The 19,070-nt window shown below is 41.7% G+C and overlaps 1 protein-coding gene across 1 annotated transcript in view; it reads left to right on the plus strand.

Annotated features, from left to right (window-relative positions):
• The window catches only part of LOC123463514, a 132,122-nt gene that overhangs the window by 87,495 nt on the left and 25,557 nt on the right, over positions 1 to 19,070 (plus strand). The gene's annotated exons all lie outside the window — the stretch shown is intronic.

The following is a 19,070-nucleotide window of genomic DNA, read 5'->3' on the forward strand; positions in this document are numbered from 1 at the left end:
CTCCCCACACTTACCCCTTTGAAACTCCACTCTCCATCATACCCTGTCCCCATCTCAATCAGTCTCTCTTTTACTTTTGATGTCATGAACTTTTCTTCCTCTTATGATGGTCTTCTGTAGGTAGTGTCAGGCACTATGAGGTCATGGATATCCAGGCCATTTTATGTCTGGAGGGAGCATGTTGTAAGGAGTCTTACCCTTCCTTTGGCTCTTACACTGTTTCCGCCACCTCTTCCACATTAGACCCTGAGCCCCAAAGATTTATTTTTAAGCCAGGTGTGGTGGTGCACACTAGAGTCATCACACTTGGCAAAAGTTTATTTTTAATATCATTTTTGATTATTTATTACAACCTCAATACATATATATAATTTACCCTGATCATAACTGCTGTCATTACTTCCTTTCTCTCCCTTTTCCCATCCTTCCTTGGTTGAACCTCCTCTTTCTAATTAATCACTCTTCTATTTTGATGTCAATTTTTTGCTCTCCTTCATCATCCATAACAACATGTTGATGAGCCCAATATTATACAGGTCTTGTGCAGGTAAAGACAGCTGCTGTGAGACCATGGGTGTACCACTTACTTTGTGTCTGGAAAACAGTGTTCCAAATCACTCCTCTCTATCCTTTGGCTCTTACATTCTTTCCTCAACCTCTGCAGTATCCCTGAGCCTTGTAGGGCATAATAGTGATCTCTCATTTTGTAGTCACCACCACCTAAAAGAAAAGCTTCAAGCTGGGTGTGGTGGCACATGCCTTTAATCCCAGCACTTGGGAGGCAGAGGTAGGAGAATTGTCATGAGTTCAAGGCCACCCTGAGACTACCAAGTGAATATCAGGTTAGCCCGGGCTAGAGTGAGACCCTACCTCAAAAAAAAAAAAAAAAAAAAAAAAAAAAAGCTTCTCTAACCAAAATCTTAGCACTTGGGAGGCAGTAGTGGGAGGATCTCTGTGAGTCCAGCCTGGGACTCCAGAGTGAGAGCAGTATTAGTCTATGGAGATAAACAATTATTTGGAGGGCAGTTTGGTGGGTCCAATATATTTATTTAACCAAACAACAGAAGTAGCTTTCCCCCTAGGATTTATGACCTTCCTTCCCAGCCATAGGCTTTTGACTAGATTACAAAAAATATTTTATTTATATTTATTTATTTGACAGAGAAAGTGGGGGTGGGTAGAGATAGAGCAAATGGGCACGCCAGGGCCTCCAGCCACTTCAAACTCTAGATGTGTGCACTCCCTTTTGCATCTGGCTAATGTGGGTCCTTGGGAATTGAACCTGGGTCCTTTGGCTTTTCAGGCAAATGCCTTAACTGCTAAGCCATCCATCCAGCCTTGACTAGATTTTTAATCCCAGACATGAATTCCCTCCTGTGGAATGGACCCTATATCAAATCAGAGAGCAGTTGGTTACCTCTATACCAGATATGCCACTATTGTACCAGTTGGCACATCTTGCCTGGCTGGCCATTTGTGTAGCTTGCAGGGTCCTCTGCTGGTTAAGACTGTTGGTAATTTTTCTTACATAACACTTTCTAGCACTGTGACAGCTATTCTGCATGGAGCAGGCTTACAGCTTAGTTCTAGCTTGATTTCTAAGTGTTCTCTTACCAAAGGATATGGTATCTTCAGTAGCAGTCTTACCATTTAGTTCCTGTAACAACTTGTGACTTCTGGATGCAGCCCCTCCATTCCACAAAGTTCTCTGTCCAAATTCTTTTTTAAAATTACATATTTTACTCACCATGGTGGAACATGTCTTTAATTTCAGCAGAAGTAGGAGGATCTCTGTGAGGCCAGCCTGGGACTCCAGAGTGAATTTCAGATCAGCCTGGGCTAGACCCTACCTCAAAAAAAATTATATATTCTTTGAAGTTGGCTAATAAAGAAGTAGGTTTCCAGACGGCTTATTCATAGCACAACAACTGCAAATTATATAGTTTTTGAAATTAGCTAACAAAGAAGGGTTACTCGTAGCATCTTTTTTTTTTTTTAATTTTAGAGAGAGGGAGAGAGAAAGAATTAGCACACCAGAGCCTCAGCCACTGCAATTAAATGCCAGAGCTTGCGCCACCTTGTCAGCATGTGCGACCTTGCATTTGTCTTATCTTTGTGCATCTGGCTTACATGGGATCTGGAGAGTTGAACATGGGTCCTTAGGCATTGCAGGCAAGCACCTTAAGTGCTAAGCCATCTCTTCAGCCTGTATCTTTAGTTTTGATTAAACTTCCTTTTCTCCTTCATCCCTGTTCACTTCTAGTATTCTGCCTTTTTGTTAGAAATCTTTATTCCCTTCCCTTAAACCCTCCCCTCTCCTCCCTCCCTCATGGCTTCTTCTTAGCGTCTTATTCCAACTCACATATAAATCTAAACATATGGGAGAGAACATGTGACATTTGTCTTTGTGAGCTTGGGTCACCTTACCTAGTATAATCTTTTCCAGAGACATCTATTTTTCTGCAAATTTCACAATTTTGTATTTTTAAAAAAATATTGAGCTGTTCATAGTGTCGTATGTCATTTATCCCAGCACTCGGGTGGCAGAGGTAGGAGGATTGCTGTGAGTTAGAGGCCATCCTGAGAATACAGAGTGAATTCTAGGTCAGCCTGTGCTAGAATGAGACCCTGCCTTGAAAAACCCAATATATATGTGTGTGTGTGTGTATGTATGTATATATATGAATATGTATGTATGTGTGTGTGTGTTTATATATATAGAGAAAGGGAGAGGGAGAGATGGTTTAGTGGTTAAGGCAGTTGCTTGTAAAGCCTAAGGACTCATGTTTGAATCTCCAGGTCCCACAAAGCCAGACAAACAGTGATGTAAGTATACAATGTTGCACATGTGCACAAGGGGGCACACGAGTTTGGAGTTCATTCACAGCGGCTATAGGCCCTGGTGCACCCATTCTTTCTCTATCTCACAAATAAATAAATAATAAAATGTTCATTAGTGAAATGGGCACATCAGGGCCTATTACCATTATAAGTAAACTCCAGACACATGTACAACTTTGTGCATCTGGCTTCACATGGATACTGGGGAATCAAATGGGGGCTGGGAGAAGAGGCTTTTAGTTTCCTTACTGGAATGGGAATATCTATATATTTAATAAAGGAATAATCTGAGCACTGTGAAACATGCTAAGGCCAGACCTTCTCCAGCTGTCTGGCAGAGTGGGCACTCAGGTGTTCTTGGACAGAATAGTCTCTCTGATGTCCTGCTTTAGCCTATTTCACTGGGCCATTGCCATAATTGAAAGTCTGGCCAGTAAGTTAGTCTCACACAGGAAAATAACGGTGGGAAACTTTTACTTCTGTTCAGCAAATATATTTTTGACTTTAGTAAGCACTAAACTTTTATAGGTAGCTGTGTTTTTCCCCCCTTCCTCTTTACTTGGGCCTCTTACTATATGTTTTGTTTTTTTTTCTCTCTCCTTTCTGCTTTTAGTATTCTATTCAAGAAGAAAGCCAGAGGAAGCCATTGCCCACTGCTGCCGCCCAGTGTTGTAAGTGAGAACTTGTCTGTGAACCTGTCTTAAGTACAGCTTTCACTCTTGTCTCCAAATGTGGCTTGCTTTGAGTTGGGAAGTGTGGAGGTGCTGTGTGTGTAAACAAGCTGCTCCACAGAATCTGCTCTCCAGTCACAGGCCTCCATGGCTGCTCACTCATTACTCTCAGGAAGGGTCTTTTGGTTTTGTGTGCTATAGGCTGGGCAGGAATACGCAGGTTATTTTTTTCTCCATTTGTTAGTTTTTACCTGAAGGAGCATTATTTTAGCCCCCCTACCTTTGTTTCCTTGTTAAGTTTTAGGACTCAGTTTAAGTATCACCACCTCTGAGAGATGTTTGTACTGCTCTTATTTCCTCAAGTTTATCTCCCCCCCCAACCCCCGTAGGCTCTTGCTGTAGCTCAGGCTGACCTATAATTCACTACAGTGTCTCAGGGTAGCCTCGAACTCACAGCGATCCTCCTACCTCTGCCTCCTGAGTGCTGGGATTAAAGGTGTGCGCCACCATGCCCAGTTTCCACAAGTTTATCTTGCATGTTCCTCCTTTGTGTTTCCATATATCCTGTGTGTGCATTTATCATATAACCTAGCAGTATAAAGTATATATCTGTTTCATTGATAAGGACATATTTTGGTTCTGGAGATGGGTAGAATACTTGCCTAGTATGTACAGGTCCAGATTTAATCCTTAATAATAGAAATCAACAACCAGGTAACTAGCAAACAAGCTAAAAACCCAGTTTTAACATTCCCATCTGTGCTGGGCTGCATGCAGTCCATGGGCCACAGGACTAACATACCTGTGAGGCATTAATTCATTTTGTATTTCTCATGTCTGACTCAACACTTGTTGCATGGTAAACCTCAATAAGGTTGGGTCAATGATTAACTAAGGAAGTAGGCCTGTCATTTCCCCTGATATTAATTTGTCTAGCTCATACAGCCTCTTTTTGGAAATGAGCCATCCATTGTTGGTATGTTGATAACTTTTCCTCAGTTCTTGCAGAACATCTGAAAAGGTTCTAAAGAACCAACTTAGTTTTCGCTTTTCAGCCTTCAATGTGTACTTGCTTATGATGTACTTTGTTTTGTTATAGCTTTCCCGAATCAGCTGCCAAACTCCATCTACTTAGATTGAAGTCCTCAGCATCACAAAAATAGGGAAAAGGAAATTTAATATTGTTACGGTTTCTAAAATACAATCTACATGAAGAATTCCAGGATTGTCCTGAAATATTTCTTTCAGTTTGTTTGTTTTGAGACAGGGTCTCCCACTATAGCTTAGGTTGGCCTGGACCTCATGGCAATCCTCCTGCCTCAGGCTCCTGAGTGCTGGGATGATAGACATGAGCTCACACCTGGCTTTCCAAAATGTTTTTATAATTATTTTTTCCTACATGCTATGTTCTAATTAGAGAACCACTTATTTTATTTCTTGTCCTGAATGTAAAATTTTCCTTTTTAAAAAATTATTTATTGAGTGGGAGAGAACAAGAGAGAGAAATAGAGGAGAGAAAGGGAGAATGGCTGCACCAGGGCCTCTAGCCACTGCAGACAAACTCCAGATGCATGTGCCACCTTGTGCATCTGGCTTTACATGAGTACTGGGTGAACCTGGGTCCCTTGGCTTTGTCTTGTAAGTACTATAACCGTTAAGCTATCTCTCCAGGTCCCCCCAAATTTTTTTTTTTAAACAAAGAGGTACTTTGTGCTGGAGAGATGTCTTAGCAGTTAAGGCACTTGCCTACAAAGCCTAAGTATCTGGGTTTGATTCTGTAGTACCCACATAAAGCCAGATGCACAAAGTTGTGTGTGTATCTGGAGTTTGTTTGCAGGAGATAGAAAATGGCATGCCCATCCTCTTTCTTTCTCAAATATATATAATTTTTTTTCTTTTTGTTTTTTTGAGGTAGGGTTTCACTCTAGCCCAGGCTGAACTGGAATTCACTTTGTAGTTTCAGGGTGGCCTCAAACTGATGGAAATCCTCCTGCCTCTGCCTACCAGGTGCTGGGATTAAATGTGTGTGCCACCACACCTGGCTTGCTCACGTGCGCTCGCGCACGCTCTCTCTCTCTCTCTCTCTGTGTATTATTTATATTTTAGACAATATTTATAGACAATAAACCATGGAATTACCTCCCCCCACATTCTCCTTCACAACTCCACTCTCTACCATCCTCTCCTCATAATCAGTGTCTCTTTTATCTTGATGTCATCATCTTTTCTTTCTCCTCTTATGATGGTCTTCTGTAGGTAATGTCAGGCACTGTAAGGTCATGGATATTCAGACCATTTTGTCTGTCTGGAAGAGTGTATTGTAAGGAGTCCTATTCTTCCTTTGGCTCTTACATTCTTTTCATCACTTCCACAATGGAGCCTTCTGAGTCATCCCAAGGTCCCCGCCATCTGAAAAGAGAAGCTTCTGTAACCAAATGTGAGGTAGCATTAATACATGGGTATGAACATTAAGAGAAGAGTTTACTGGGCAGTTCATTCTTCTACCTTTGCCTCCCAAGTGCTGGGATTAAAGGCGTGTGCCACCATGCCCGGCTCTTTTTATATTTATTTGAGAGAGAGAGAGAGAGACAGACAGACAGAGACAGAGAGAGGGAGAGAGAATGGGTGCTCCAGGGCCTCCAGCCACTGCAAACAAACTCCAGATGCATGTGCCCCCTTGTGCATCTGGCTTACGTGGGTCCTGGAGAATTAAACCAAAGTCCTTTGGCTTTGCAGGCAAACGCCTTAACTAAGCCATCTCTCCAGCCCTTGTCTTTGCTTTCTTAGTTTTATTGCCTGATGTTAGGTGCTAAGGGAGAGATACTGGTGGTTTGCTCCCGAAGGACCTCATCTCATCTAAGAGAAGTTTGACCTTTCAGAGGAGAAAGGAGGTAGGAATTATTATTATTATTGTTATTATTATTATTATTATTATTTGGTTTTTCGAGGTAGGGTTTCACTAAGGCTCAGGCTGACCTGGAATTCACTATGTAGTCTCAGGGTGGCCTTGAACTCACAGCGATCCTCCTCCCTCTGCCTCCTGAGTGCTGGGATTAAAGGCATGCACCACCACACCTGGCTTGAATTATTTTCTGTATTTGTTGAAAGGTAGCTTGGATTGCAAATTTACTTTCTTCACAACTTGTAGTTTTCAAGGTTGCATCTCTTAACTCAGACTTCTTGCCAGCATGCTGGGCACGCCTTTAATCCCAGCACCAGCACTTGGGAGGCTCAAATAGGAAGATCACCACAGTTTGAGTCTAGCATGGGCAATAGTGAGACCCCTGTCTCAAAAAATAAAATAAAAAAAAACCCTGATAAACTCATTCAGATAATTGAGACATGAGATTAGCAATAAATAGAATTTTTTCCCCCTCAAGGTATGGTCTCCCTCCAGCCCGGGCTGACCTGGTTTCAAGGTGGCCGCAGATTGACTGCAGTCCTCTTACTTCTGTCTCCTGAGTGCTGGGATTAAAGATGTGTTCTACTATGCCCTGCAATAAGTAGCATCTTATGACTTGTTTAAGCTACTTTGTAAACATTGGACTGCTCATGGTTTTCTGTAGTGAGAATGATGGCTTTTTTAAGCAGATACTAGACAGAAAGATAACTGTTGTACTTTATTTCTTTTATGAAGCTTTGAGATTGCAAAGCAACATTACAGAAAAGAAACCTAAAAGTCCCTAAGCTCAGATCTAATCCATTGCATCTTTTTGTTTTCTCTTCCCTAAAGGCTTCTAATGAATACATAGACTAGAGTATACTTATGGATGCCAAGGAAAAATTGCTGGAAGAGTGCAAAAATACAAAAAAGATCTGGGTCATAATATAGATTCAGGTCAAAAGAGGACAAATACACAGACTTTAATATGTAATTTCTGACTGTTCTTAGCAAGTACGTAATAGTACCCTGAGTATGGAAGGTGGCCAAGGAATAAACTGATTAGGAATGGCATTAAGTTTGCTCTAGAAAGCTTTCCAAAGCTGGTGTGGTGGCACATACGTATAATCTTAGCACTTGGAAGGTGGAGGTAGGAGGAGCAGGTTCAAGGCCAACCTGGGTTGTACATAGAGAGTAGCCACTGTTGCTGTGCTTCTGCTGTCTCTTGGCCAGGAGTATACTCCTGGAAGCATAAAAGTGCAGTAGCTACGGACTCATCACAGTGTGTGGCTTGCATTATTTTAATGACAGGGCAGTGCTATCAGTCTAGGACTTCTGTCAGTAAGAGTGGGTGATGTGTGCTATCAGTGGAAGCGCGTGATACTGATGCTGATTATAGGTGCTGGCAAACAAAGAAAGGGGAAAAACTGTAACAGTGTGGTTTGGCTGATAAAAATAATGTTAATTGTAGTCTTCTGACTTATTTATTTATTTCTATTCTGCCTCTTTCCAGAAAGAAATTTGAGGTGGATAATTGCAGTCATTATATCAACTTATTGTCATTAATGTTCAATTACAATGCCATACAGCTTTGCATATTTAAAATGTCAGATTAGGCTGGGCATGGTGGCGCACACCTTTAATCCCAGCACCCAGGAGGGGAGGTAGAGGTAGGAGGATTGCTGTGAGTTCGAGACCAGCCTGAGACTACATAGTGAACGTTAGGTCAGCCTATTCTAGAGCAAGACCCTACCTCCAAAAACTGAAAAAAAAGTCAGATTAATATCAGCTCGATTGGATGACAAGATTTAAATGTCTGTTTCTAGACACAGTATGTGTTAAGGTTGATGATACCCATAAAACATGGTTATCTGGTGACTTCTGTTTAAAATAGCTCTTATTGTTATAGAGTGATAAATGAATTTGATAGCAGGATTGACAGACTAGATGTGGATATCAACTCTTGATCAAGTTTCTCATTACACAAACATTGGTTGTCTCTTCCTCATGCTAAGAAACTTAGTAACCCTGGGGATTCAGAGATGAGAGGAAGCACAAGTCTACAAAGAAGAGTGTGTGTAAGTGGCACTGTGTAGGAAGTGCGAGATAAAGGCAAGTAGCTGCTGTTGAAGGAGTCTTGAAGAAGAGCATCTGAATTTGGGATGGCATAGAAAAGGAAGTGATAATCCCAAGAGAAGTCCATAATTTACAGTGTGCTTCTTTCTTGGTATTGTGCATTCTGTGGGTTCATGTGTGCGCACGTGCGTGTGTACAGACACACACACACACACATACACACACACACACACACTCACTCCTACACATATAGCAGTGTACACAGGTTTTCACTGCTCCTAAAACCTCCTTGGATTTACTTCTTTTCTTCTTGCCGAACTGGCATAATTTGGGTCTTAAAGGCTAAGTAGGAGGCAAGTAGGTGAAGAAGAAAAGAGTTGATGGTACCAGGATCCTCAGATGAACAGCATGACTTAAGGTATGTTAAAGTATCATGTAAGTTGAAAATTCTGGCTGGCTTGAGGATAGGGAAATAAGAAGAACGGGCAAGACTTACAGAGGAGGTCAGAAAGACACAGAGTTGTATCATGAAGCCTTTGAATGCCATAGCAAGGAGTTTTCCATTTTATCTCAGAGACAACAGGGAGTCTTTGAAGACTTTATGAAGAGAAGTGAACTAATCAGATGATAGTGGTAGTAGTGATACCAGCAATTTGATGCATTAAAAAATATGAACCGAGCCACACGTGGTGGTGCATGCCTTTCATCCCAGCACTCGTGAGGCAGAGGTAGGAGAATTGTCATGAGTTCGAGACCACCCTGAGTCTACATAATTAATTCCAGGTCAGCCTGGACCAGTGTGAGACCCTACCTCAAAAAACCAAAAAACAAACAAACAAACAAACAAAAAAAAATCACACGGGGATGGAGAGATGGCTTAGCATTTGCCTGCAAAGCCAAAGGATCCCAGTTCAATTCTCCAGGACCCACGTAAGCCAGCTGCACAAAGGGGTGCATGTGTCTGGAGTTCATTTGCAGTGGCTGGATACCCTGGTGTGCCCATTCTGTCTCTCTCCCTCTTTCTCTCTCAAATAAATAAATAAAATATACTTTAAAAATATTAACCACAAAAGAAATAAGGCCAGCTATGGTGGTGCACACTTTTAATCCCAGCACTCGGGAGGCAGAGGTAGGAGGATCACCATGAGTTCGAGGCTACCCTGAGATTATATAGTGAATTCCAGGTCAGCATGGGCTCGAGGGAGAACCCTACCTTGAAAAACAAAACAAAACAAAAAAACCTTTTGGGGGGCTGGCTCAGCAGTTAAGGCACTTACTTGCCTGCAAAACCTGATGACCCACGTTTGATTCCCCAGTACCAACATAAAGCCAGAGGCACAAAGTGGTGCATGCATCTGGAATTTATTTGTGGCAGATGGAGGGCCTGGCTTGCCCATTCTCTCTGCTCCCCCCACCCCAAGTAAATAAATAAAATAGTTTTAAAAACCTTTTTGAGGGCTGGTTCAGCAGTTGAAGGTGCTTGCTTACAAAGCATGAAGACCTGGGTTTGAATCCCCAGCACCCATAAAGCCAGATGTACAAAGTTGCACATGTGCCTGGAGTTTCTTCGCAGTGGCTAGAGGCCCTGGCACACCCATTCTCATTCTCATTCTCTCTCTCCCTCCCTCTCTCTCCCTCCCTCTCTCTCTCTCCCTCCCTCTCTCTCTCTCTCTCTCTCTCTGTTTCTATTTAAAAATAAATAACTGTTTTTGATTATAGTATATAACAGGTATATGGACATCATAAAACAAATGTTTAGCTTAATGAATTATAATGTAGTCAACAAGTGTACTTTTTTTTTTTAAGGTTTATTTATTTATTTATTTGAGAGCGACAGACACAGAGAGAAAGACAGATAGAGGGAGAGAGAGAGAATGGGCGCGCCAGGGCTTCCAGCCACTGCAAATGAACTCCAGACGCGTGCACCCCCTTGTGCATCTGGCTAATGTGGGACCTGGGGAACCGAGCCTCGAACCGGGGTCCTTAGGCTTCACAGGCAAGCGCTTAACCGCTAAGCCATCTCTCCAGCCCAACAAGTGTACTTTTGTTAACCACCCCAGAGAGCCTCTTTGTGGCCCTTCACAATAATGTGGTGGTGATTCCAATCAAACTAAAGCCCCTCTCTCCTTTTCAGTGTTGAGCAGTGTTTTGCAAACACTTTAGATTCTAAACTGAAAATAATGTGAATAACCTTGTCCTATTCTTATCATAACACACACAACTGTGTCACTTAGTCCCATGCTGGGTCAGAGCAAATAATAAGTAACAACACCCCTGAACAAACAAGCTTTCTGTTTTGCATTTGTACTTCCTTATCACTGACTGATTGCTAAGGAGTTTTCTGTTTGTGCCCCAAAATCATGTAACTTTAGAAACTTGTAACCTATCAATAGTGTAAACAATTAAGATGATGTAAGACTGCCTGCCATACTGTTTATAAGAACTCCGAGGGGCTGGAGAGATGTCTCAGTGATTAGGTTGCTTGCCTGCATTGCCCAACCACCTGGGTTCAATTCCCCAATACCCATGTAAAGCCAGATGCATAAAGTGGCACATGCACCTGGAGATCATTTGCAGCAGATGGAGGGCCCTGGCACATCTGGTTTTGTCTCTCGTTTCTAACTCTCTCTGCTTGCTAATTAATTAATTAATTAAGGAAACAAAATTGAGGGCTGGAGAAATGGCTTAGTGGTTAAGGTATTTGCCTGCAAAGCCAAAGGACGTAGGTTCGATTTCCCCAGGACTCACGTAAGCCAGCACAAGGGGTACATGCATTTGGAGTTCCTTTGTTGTGGCTGGAGGCCCTGGCATTCCTTTTCTCTCTCTCTCTCTTTTTTTTTTCTCTCTCTCTCTGATTGAAAATAAATAAATTTGAAAAAGCAAAAACAAAAACTGAGCTATCAGAGCTCAGTACTCAGGCTCCGGAAGTTATTCCTGTTTATGTTGACATGAATAAATTTTCTGATACTCCACTCTACCTTTGGTGCCATCTCTGTGTGATTCAATTTTCTGTAACAGTCACAGCCCCCTCCTCCCTAAAAGTTAATATTTTTATTTTTTCAATAAATAACAAATATTTAAATTTAATTTTTTTAGAGAGAAAGAGGGAGAGAATTGGTACACCAGGGCCTCAGCTACTAAAGTTAAACTCCAGATGCTTGTGCCATTTTTTTTTGTGTATTGACTTATTTATTTGAAAGAGAGAATGGGTGTGCCAGGGCCTCTGGCAACAGCAAACAAACTCTAGACACATGTGCCACCTTGAGCACCTGGCTTTATTTAGGTTCTGGGAAATTGAACCTGGGTCCTCAGGTTTTGCAGGCAAATGCCTTAATGATTAAGCCATCTCTCCAGCCCTGTTTTGATTTTTATAATGACTTATATGCTTTTCTTTGTGTGCTTCAACCAAGTGGTACATCTTTCAACATCAGAGTTTATATTTGACTGTTTTCTCTTTCTGGTTTATCTTAAAATTCTGTTTTTAATTTTTTTGAGCTTTTTAAACTATGAAATCCAGATTTATCTGGAACTTAGGCTTCTTCTGCCACAGGCTTCTGAGTGCTGGGATTATAGGTATTTGGTACTATACCCAGTCTTTTGTAATTACTTTTTAAAATACATTTTTATTTATTAGCAAGGAGAGAGAGGGAGAAAGATTGAGAGAATGAGAATGGGTGAATGAAGGCCTCTTGCCGCTACAAAGAACTTTAGATGCCATTTTATGTATCTGGCTTTATGTGGGGATGGGGGCATTGAACTAAGGCCAACAGGCTTTGAAAGCAAGTGCCTTTAACCACTGAGCAATCTCTCCAGCCCTTTGTATCTGTTTTTGTTCCTGTTGTTTCATATCCAGTGACACTGGCATCTCCACCTGGCCATGCCACCGCCCTCTATTCTTCTGTACATATTTTGTTATGTATTATGTTTTTTATTTTATGTTGTGGTGCTTAGAATGGAACCGGTGGCCTCACACATGCTAGGCAAACTCTCTACCATAGAGCCATACCTCCATTCCCTATATGTTTTGCTTTATATATTATTTATTTTTGAGTCAGGGTGTTACTTTATAGCTCACATTCACCTCAGACTCAAAGCAGTCCTCCTGTCTCAGCCTCCCAGATTCTGGGACTACAGACTGAGCTATGAGACCTGATTTATGCTTTTAGTTTTTGCTTTGCTTTGCTTTGCTTTGCTTTGCTTTGCTTTGCTGTGTGTGTGGTTGCATGCATATATATGGCCACCCACTGTACTCACTGGTGGTGGGTGGGGGAGAGAGTTGCACTTATTAGTGGAACAGAACATTATCCAGTATCCTGACCCATCTCTCTTTTGTCCCTTCTTCTTTGAGCTGGAGTCTTACTGTTCAATTTTAGGTCTTTGCTCCCCTGTGACACTGGGATTACAGGTGACAAGGCTATACCCAGCTGTTTATATAGGCTCTGGAGATTCGAACTTGTTTCAGTTACCTTCTTGTTGCTGGGAAAAACATCCAACCAGAATCAGCTTTTGGAGGAAAAGGTTTATTTCAGGTTTACGGATTCCAGGGAAAGCTTCATCGTGGAGGTTCTAAGAAGCTGGCTCATTTCATACATCCATAGCAGAGAGAGAAAAGCCAACACTAGCGAGCATGAATGAACAGTCAGAGCTAAAATGGCTCTGAACATAACCTTGTAGGTTTGGACTCAAGATCCATCCCTGCCGATGTGCCTCTCTGGGCAGGGCTCTGGGCAATGCCTGCTGAAGACTTAAGTATGAAGCTTAATAAAAAAATACTGGAATCACCATCTCTAGGGTAATGTTGGCAGACAGCGTGATCAAGCACAAGCTGTCAAAGCAGAAATGCAGAGGCTACGAAGAGGTCAGCACTAAATCAGGCTGCCAGCAGTCTTAGCTCAGGGGTCATTGTGGAAGAGGGGCAGAAAGATTGTAAGAGTCACAGAGTGGATGGGAATACCCAGAGACACGGTTCCCCCACTATCCCATTGAGACTGACTGAGGCCTTCATAAACTCACAGTAGATCTCAACCCTACAGAGGTGGGCCCCAGTGAAATGGGAATTGGGGAAGCAGGAATATAAGGGTTTAATATATTGCAAAAAATAAAAAGACGAGAAAATGAAAAAAAATACTTAGAGCTATCACAGAACTCCAGGGGACTCAGGCCCTCATACTTGTGCAGGAAGTGTACTTAACTGCTAAGTCTTATCTCCAGCCCTGGTTGCACTTTTTTTTTTTTTAAAAACATATTCTAGGTCTGGTGTTTGGGATATATCAGTGAAGAAGACAAACATCCTGAGTGGTAGGAGGCAGGCAATGAACACATTTAATAAAGAGATCAAATAGGATGTTAGACAGTAGTCCAATAAAAGTGTAGATGGTAAAAGGCCTTTTGTTAGAATTGGCCTTGAATAGCAATTTTTAAATAAGATGGTGAAGTGCAGATCATAAAAAGAAGGTGACATTGGAACAAAGGCTTTAAAGAAGTGAGATAATTAGCTAATGTGGCTCTTTGGGGGAAAGTGTGATTGAGGAAACAGCTGGTTGAAGGCTAGTTTTGATGGCATAGGGGAGTAGAACGAGGTCTGCTGGGTGCTGCAAACAGTTTCTTGATTTGTGTGCTGGTTATATGAGTATTTTATCGAGCAATACAGTTGTGATTTGTTCATTCTTCTGTGTCTTCTACTTCCTTAGACACTTATATTAAGAGGTGAATGTTGGGCTGGAGAGATGGCTTAGTAGTTAAGGTACTTGCCTGTGAAGCCTAAGGATCCAGGTTCAGTTTCTTACTACCCATGGAAACCAGATGCATAAGCTGGCACGTGGATCTGGAGTTCATTTGCAGCGGCTGGAGGCCATGACATGCTCATTCTATCTCTGACCCCCCTCCCTCAAATAATTAAAATTATAAATGAAGTGAATGTTTGGCATTTTAGATTATCTTACCCAATTGTTTATGGGTATTTTCTTTTGATTTATTAATATGATGAATACACTTCAATTTAAAATACACTTTCAGTTTAAAAATTATCTTTGTCTTCCTGTGGTATTTCTGCTTGATTATGGCAAATTAATCTTTTACTATAATACTAGACTTGATTTGCTTGTATTTCATTTTCGAGTTTCATATCTATACTCACAAGTGTAGTCGGAAATACTTTCTTTTTGTTCTCCTATGTTAGAGTTGAAACACTTTTGTTAATTATAGGTTCTTCACTACTGTTTTCTCTAGAAAGAGAACTTCTGTGGTACTTATTTAATCTACTGTCTAGAAAAAGGGAAGGGAATAATTTCTGATTCTTGATTTTATGTCCTTTCTGAGCTACCTGGTAATTATTACAATTTGGTAATTGATATGTGAGTCCTATGATTGCCTGGGCATATGGCTACTTGGAGTCTGGGTCTCGAGTATTATAACATTTCAGAGGCATGCAAAAATTAACCAGCACTGGACTACTAGTTGGTGATGTAACAGTTGCCTGGGGATGGTCTGTTTAGTAATTAGAGATCTTTTTTTAATGTAACTATTTATGGTTTCTTACATTTTCCACTAGAAAAAAAATATGCAGAAGACTATATGTAGCTTAGCCAGTCAGCCTGGGGAGCAGAGATAAGCACCAACATTCACCTTCTAAGAAAGAGGATCCATTTTGAATTGGGTCCTAGAACTGCTAGATTTCTTTCACTTACTCTTTAATTATGCTGAAGTGGCCTATAAGCTCAGTAGGATAGTGAGTCTGACTTCTTCCTCCATTAGCACAAAAGCACTAGGCTTTGTATGAGAAGCTGCCTTTTTTTCTTATAGGAAATTCTACTGCTTTGTTTTCCCAATGTAATTGAAGAATTACTGACATAAGAAACATCATTTAAAAAATATATATATATTGAATTTCTGGATATAGGGCCTAAGTATCTGCAGTTTAAACAAGTGCCTCAAGTAGTTCTTTTTTTTTTTTTGAGGTAGGGTCTCACTCTAGTCCAGGTTCACCTGGAATTCACTCTGAATTCTCAGGGTAGCCTCAAACTCATGGCAGTCCTCCTTCCTGTGCCTCCCAAGTGCTGGGATTAAAGGCGTGCGTCACCATGCCTGGCTAACAAGTAATTCTTATTAAAACCAAATGAGGGGTTTGGGAGATAGGTCAGTTAGTAAAGTATTTGCCTCTCAGGCATACTGAGTTCAATACAAATGCCAAATATGGTAGTGAGTGCTTGAATCCCAGTGCTGGGCAGATGGAGGCAAAAGTATTCCAGGGTCCCTCTGGTCTAGCCTACTTGGTGAGCTCTAGGCCAATGAGAGATCCCCAAAATAAATCAATAAATAAAAATAAAATAAAAGTGGTGAATGGTGTCTGAGGAAGAACACTTGAGGTGTCCTCTGGCCTCATAGGCATGCACATGTGCATGAGCACCTGCACACACATATGCCCCCACACAAATGATCATGCACACAAGTATTGAAAATCAAGAGTCACTGTTACAGGAGAATGAGCACCTGTGTGTTACCCATTATTTCCTGCAGCATGGTTGTCTGTGCCAGCATGGGAGATGTCAAAAGAGTGTATAAAGCAGACAAGCCGGGCATGGTGGCACACACCTTTAATCCCAGCACTCCAGTGGCAGAGGTAGGAGGATTACTGTGAGTTCAAGGCCACCCTGAGACTACATAGTGAATTCCAGGTCAGCCTAGGCTAGAGTGAAACCCTACCTCGAAAACTCCCCAGGATAAAAAATAAAAATAAAAAATAACACAGAGATAAGCCAGGCACGGTGGTACATGCCTGTAGTCCCAGCACTTAGGAAGTGGAAGCAGTCGGATCAGGAGTTCAAAGTAATAGCAAATCTACTATACAGTGAATTTTGAGGCCAGCTTCAAAACCCTGTTTGAAAACATACATACACTTAGCTTCAGTGCTTAAGGAATTTAGAACCTCTAGGCTGTGGGTGGAATGGATTAAACAAAGACAGGCTATGAAATAAAAAAATAGAAGGGAAGGTTTTTTCTTTTTTTTTTTTTTTGTGGGAGAGGGTTCTAGGTACCTCTCATTTTAGGCTAGGCTGACCTGAAACTCAATCTGTTGCCCTAGGCTGGTCTCCATCTCACAGCAATTCTCCTACCCCAGCCTCTGAGTGCTGGGATTAAAGGTGTGTACCACCATGTCCCACTTAAGGGAAGTATTTTTAAAATCAACTATTGAGATATAATTTACACAGAAAAGACTTGTCCATTTTCTTGCCTAACATGCATGAGGTCCTGGGTTTGATCCTCAGCATCACAGAAATGCATTGTGTTTGTGTGTGTGCATGTGTGTGTGGTATATGCACATACATATATGTGTCCTTGTGATACCCCTGTGCTTGCCTGCAGCTGGGGGTGCTTTCCTGTGATCAGAGCAGAATCAAGTGCCCTCCTTTGTCACTCTTCCACTCATTTGCAGCTTAATATTTTTGTTCATTTATTTATTTATTTGAGAGAGAAAGAGACAGATAGAGAATGGGCATGCCAGGGCCTCCAGCTACCACAGAGGAACTCCAGACACATGTGCCCCATTGTGCATCTAGCTAATGTGGGTCCTGGGGAATCGAACTTGGGTCCTTTGGCTTTGCAGACAACCGCCTCAACTGCTAAGCCATTCCTCCAGCCTATGTAGCCTAGGCTGACCTGTAATTCACAATGCTACTGCCTCGGCCTCCTAAGTGTTGGAGAAAATAGAAGCATAAAATAGTACCAATTGAAGGTGACACATCTGGTGATAGCTTTGAAGCCAGGTTTGTCTGGTTGCCAAATTAAAATAATATATATATGTTTTGTGGTAGAGATTCACTCTAGCCTCGGCTGACCTGGAATTCACTATGTAGTCTCAGGGTGGCTTTGAAATCATGGTGATCCTTCTACCCCTGCCTCCAGAGTACTGGGATTAAAAGCATGCACCATCACGCCTGGCCTTAAAGTAATTTTTGTTGGGCTAGAGAGATGGCCTAGTGGTTAAGGCACATGACTGCGAAGCCTAAGGATCCTGGTTCAATTCTCCAGGTCCCACATAAGCCAGATGCACATGGTGGCACATGCGTCTGGAGTTCCTTTGCAGCGGCTAGAGGCCCTGGCATGCCCATTCTCACTCATTCTCTCTGTCTTTAATAAATAAAAATAAATCTTTTCAAAATAATTTTTGTTTTATCAACAGTAAGTAGAAGAGAGCATGCTCCAGCTTTAGGCAGGGAAGAGAATAGGAAAAGTTGAACTATTTCTATCTCCTGAGTGTGGCATGGGGACTGTGACATTACCTATCTGCCAGTAACTAAAGCTTTGTTTTGGGGGCACTGTTCACCATCCATGATTGTTGTTTATTTGAATTGGAAAGCCAGGAAGAGAAATTCTCTGCCTGATCTATTATAAATTATTGAAAGGCAATGATGTGCTTAGAAACTGGATTTTGAAAAATTAGTCTCATAGCCATCTGTCAAGTAGAACTGGATGGGAGAGAGATTATAAGGTTGTAGATCCAGCAAAGAACCGTAATAAATGAGGCAAAAGTTGTAAGTTTCTTCATAAAGACCCTAAGACTTCTGAGAAAGACATAGTAGAACGGAACTTCAATTTACTAAGCTTATTGCCAGACCAGACAGGAAAAGGAACTTTAGTAACAGTCATGGTTTCTCAGTATTGGCAGCTCAGTAGTTTTGACTCGAGGTACACTTGCTACGCACACACATCTGTAGAGAGCTTTTATTTTAAGGCAGGGCCACACACTAACCCAGTCTGACCTGCAGTTCATTCTGTAGCAGGCTGGCCTGAACATCATCTTACCTCAGCCTACTGTTCTGGGATGAAAGGACATGTGCTCTTAACATAGTCATTAGCATTTCAGCAACACCATTACCAGTGGGAACTAGAACTTGTGTTGTTGTGATTTATAGTACAAAAACATACGTATGTATATACGTCTCTAGTTACTGATACACAGCACTCATTCCCTTGGAATTTTATTGTGAATGAATGATGTTTTGTTCTAAAGAGGTGGCCTTTGGGGCTCCTGGATGTGGGGGTGGGGTGGGGACCTGGTCAGAAAGGCAAAGCTAAGACTAGAAGCTTAGAACTGTTAGCCCCACCATCCTTCAGGAAAAGGAAAAGGGCTGGAAATACATTTAACAATTGATCATACTTACATTACAGAGTTTCCATAAAAATGCCTGAACTGAGTATGGAGTTTGGAGAACATCTAGGTTGGTGAAAGCATCTATGTGTTTAGAAGGTGACAGGAAACTCTGAACTCAGGCTCCTTGCAGATCTATATAAAGTATTGCTTCTGGCTCTCTCTTCTTTGTAATACTTGTTATAATAAATAATAAGTAAAGCATCTTCCTATTCCCATGACTCATCCTAACAAATAATCAAGCCTAAGCAGGACAGCATGAGTCCCAGTTTATAGCCGATTTGTCAGAAGAATAGCGCACAACCCTGGGCTTGCGATTGGCATCTGTGGTGGGAAGTCTCGTGGAACTGAGCTCTTTACCTGGAGAATCTAATGCTGTCACCAGGCGGGTTGTGTCAGACTTGAATCAACTGGCAGGATACCCTGTTGGTGGTGTCTGCTGGCGATTTGTTTG

This window comes from Jaculus jaculus, chromosome 1 (assembly GCF_020740685.1).
Source record: "Jaculus jaculus isolate mJacJac1 chromosome 1, mJacJac1.mat.Y.cur, whole genome shotgun sequence".
Taxonomy (NCBI): Eukaryota; Metazoa; Chordata; class Mammalia; order Rodentia; family Dipodidae; genus Jaculus; species Jaculus jaculus.